Genomic DNA, 4099 nt, shown 5'->3' on the forward strand with positions numbered 1-4099 from the left:
TATTTTAGTTACAACTAGTAAGTAAACAGTCTAACATCACACAAAAAGGAATAAAAAATATCTAATCATTCATTTCATTACCTATGACACTGTTAACGAGTCAAAAGACAGGCCAAAAGCTATTGCATTTGTTATCACACACAAGTCGCATTGGAGGAATGCATTATTTTCGTGGATTTCCATTATCTCAAAAACTAGAACCAATTCAGCAAAATTTTTGATTTCAGCACCCTCAAAATACCCTAAATCCATTCAAAAAACCTTGGAACCTGAATTTTTTTTGTAGACCTGTGTAATATATGCTCACCTACAGCAAAGACTCTTAATGTTAATGCTTCTTAATATGTAGTTGTCCTTCATCCAACTAGTTTTAGAGCAACACATCAAAATGTTAGGCACATTGTAGAAAGAGTCTGTCCTCCTGTTGCTGCCAGGACTTTTGTTTGATTGATGCAGTTTCACACCTACATATGACCTGGTTGAGAGATCCCAAATTTTTGGAGTTCATTGATGAACAGATAGATTATTATTTTGAAATGAACACAAATTAAACATCTGCTTCAGTCCAGTGGGAAGCATTTTAAGCCTTTATAAGAGGATGAATGAGTAGCTATACAAATTATAAATACAAACATTGTCAAGTAGAAATGGTAGACCTTGAAAAGAAAATAAAGAAAATTGAATTTGAAGTATACCAAAAAACTTCACCTGATCTTCTTCTGGAGCTGCACAAATTGAAGATGAAATATAACAAACTTTCATTGGAACGCGTAAAGAAAAGCTTGCTAAGACTCAAACAGACTTATTATGAAGGGGGGAGAGAGCGGGCAGGTTACTGGCTTGGCGTATTAAGCAGTTACAAACTGAAAGAGCCATAAATTCCATTCAGATGAAGGAGAGTGAGGTAACATCGGATCAGACTGAGATAAATGAGGTCTTTAGGAATTACTATCAGACCCTTTACAGCTCTGAATATTCGGAAAGAATATTGAACTCTCCGGTTCTACACGATTCACGTGAATGACCCAATTGACAATGAAATCGGCGATTGTCGCCGAAAAGCGACAAGTTTGCAGGTATGGAGATAATAACAAATGGAATAATATCTGCCCCTTTCAGACTCCACAGGGGAACACGCCAGGGCTGCCCGCTCTCTCCCTTACTTTTTACCCTAGCGACGGAGCCACTGGCTATGGCAATCCGTAACATATACACATTTCAGGTATTACAATTGGCCCTTCAGAACATCGTATCTCACTATATGCAGATGATATTGTTATATTCCTTTCCAATTTAAAACAATCTATCCCAGCATTGCTAAATTTGATTGAAACATTTGGAGAATTCTCAGGCTATAAAATTAATAATTCTAAATCTGTGTTGATGTTCCTTCATAAAGCGGAAAGGCTTCTCCTCCCAGTTCAGACACCCTTTAGAATTTCACAAGACGGTTTCATTTATCTTGGGATTGAAATTACACCAACTGTTAATGAAATTGTATCAGCTAATTTTAAGCCTGTATCAGATTCAATAATTGGTCTGCTGAACAGGTGGACAAAACTCCCCATCTCTCTGATTGGCCGTGTTAATATATTATAAATGTCAATTCTGCCTAAATTGTTATACCTCTTCCAATCCATCCCACTTCCTCCACATTCCTCTTTTTTTGTCCTAATGAATTTTTTTTTTTACAAACTTTATTTGGAACAACAAGCGCCCTCGCCTCAGACTTTCCTTGCTTTACTTGCCCTATGATAGAGGGGGGTTAAACCTACCCAACCTGAAATGGTACTACTGGGCGGCTCAAATTAGAGCAGCAATGTTTTACTTTGAGAAGGATTACCCTCCAACCTGGGTATCTATAGAGGCTCATTCTATTTCAATTCCTTTGAATTTATATCTTTATTCAGCAGATGTTAAAAATGCACAAAAAATCCATATACCAGAAATACTATAAGGGTTTGGTTTGAGGCACTTACTCATTTAGGTGAATTACCATGACTTTCATGCTTTTCACTTTTGGTAATGAAAATTTCCATCCTGGTAGGGTAGATCCAGGTTTTAAAATCTGGTCGACTCAAGGTATTAGCAAGGTGTCTGATCTCTATAATGAAGGAAAATTCATGTCCTTTGAAGACATTAGGACAAGGTTTAGAATTCCGCAAAAACACTTTTTCAAATATTTGCAATTACGTAGCTTCATTCAATCAAGGCAAGGCCAAAGCCTGGTTGAGCCTCCTCTTTCTACTTTGGAAAATATTACACTTAAATGTTTGAAAGGTAGAGGTCAAATATCTCTATTATATAAACAATTTGTAGCCAATTCTAAAGAATCATTTAATGACAGACTTCAAGCATGGCGATCTGACCTGCAGGTTAATATAACCGAGAAAGAGTGGCAAATCGTATGTTTAAAAGCCCAAACCCAGACAATGAACACTCATCTGAGACTGCTTCAGTATAAATGGCTAAATGGATAGTAGACAATATATCACTCCAGTCAAGTTACACCACTTCAACCGGAATACTCCTGATGAATGCTATAAATGTAAGCAAGAGAAGGGAACTTTATTTCATTGTATGTGGGAATGCACTAAAGTTAATTGTTTTTGGGTTAAAATATTGAACATCGTAAGTAAAATCATCTGTAAAGTAATTCCTATTGATCCCAAGCTGTGTATATTACATATTTGTCCTTTGAATTTTAAAATTACCAAACATGAAAGATTGCTGCTGATTCTTTGTCTGCTGGAAGCCAAACGTGTAATTGCATGCTCTGGGAAAAAAGAAGAATGTCCTGACATGCCTCAATGGATAAAGGGGATGACTTCATTTCTTGCTTTAGAGTAGATTACCTACTTTTTGAAGAACAGACTTCGTGTGTTCTGGTCCATCTGGAAGGTGTTCTGTGACTACTTGCAGAGTCTGAATGGTGACTCTTTTGTGGAACTGATGGACATTGAGAATATATAGACAAGTATCCTATAGTTACATAGTTTATTTTATATCGGGTTATAATAGAAAACTCGAACGTTGTATTAATCTTTATGACAAAGTTTAAAAATAAAAATTGTTTGGGATCCATGTTTCACTTATAGTAATGTTTTTTCAGAGCATAACGTTAGACCTTCTTATGCATTAACATTAGCCTAATAGTAATAAACCACACAGGCTAAATGGCGTATTAATTTCAGAAAGGCACAATTTATTCATGATAAAATGAGAATGAGAACATAGAGAGTTAATCTCCTTGGAAAATAACCATGATCGATTTTACCTCACCAAATAAGCCTGGCTTAAATAGAGAACTTAGCTTATCTTGCTAGTTAAAGTGACGAACGTTGACTATACCGGCCTCAGAAGGACAATGGTACGTAATTCAACTTATAAAGACGTCAGCTTGCATTAGTAGATGAAACACTTAAACGAATAAATGAAGGTTGTAAAATAACGCATTTTCAACAAGCTAGACTTCTGCTGACTACTTACTTTGACCAATGCACGACAAACAGTACCATGACAGACGAATACAACGAACATATCACTCAATGAGAATGAATGACGCAACCGACTCAGTGTTGCCAACTATTTTCAATGGAAAGTAGCTAAAGTCTGCTCGAAAAGTCGCCAAATGTCGCTAGATGACGTCATGCGTATATTTACATATTAATTACGTCGTATTTGCATTCTGCGTATTTTCCCTAATCCTTCCTCACGTGACCAATATAATTATCAATTACGTTACATATTTTCTGTCAGACAACATTTATATTATACGTATATATGTTTTTTATGTGTATATGAGTTTAATAAGTTTAATGAAGTTTATCGTTGTGTATCAGTAAACGATCTCAGACGAGTTCAGAAACTGGAATGAACTTAAGCTCTGTAACAGTGAGTAATATAAGTGCATCAGAAGAAAAAATAAATAAATAAGAAAAAATAAGAAGAAACGGTCAAATTAAATAGTTTTATTTCAAGCAAAGGAGAAGCAGGTAAGTGATTGGTCCGTGGCAACACCGCTTGCACATGCGCAGCTCATTCACATCTATGTCAGGTGCCGTGCGGTCACGGGAATATGCTGCTCCTTTCAGCCGGA

This window comes from Paramormyrops kingsleyae, chromosome 25, assembly GCF_048594095.1.
Source record: "Paramormyrops kingsleyae isolate MSU_618 chromosome 25, PKINGS_0.4, whole genome shotgun sequence".
Classification (NCBI taxonomy): domain Eukaryota; kingdom Metazoa; phylum Chordata; class Actinopteri; order Osteoglossiformes; family Mormyridae; genus Paramormyrops; species Paramormyrops kingsleyae.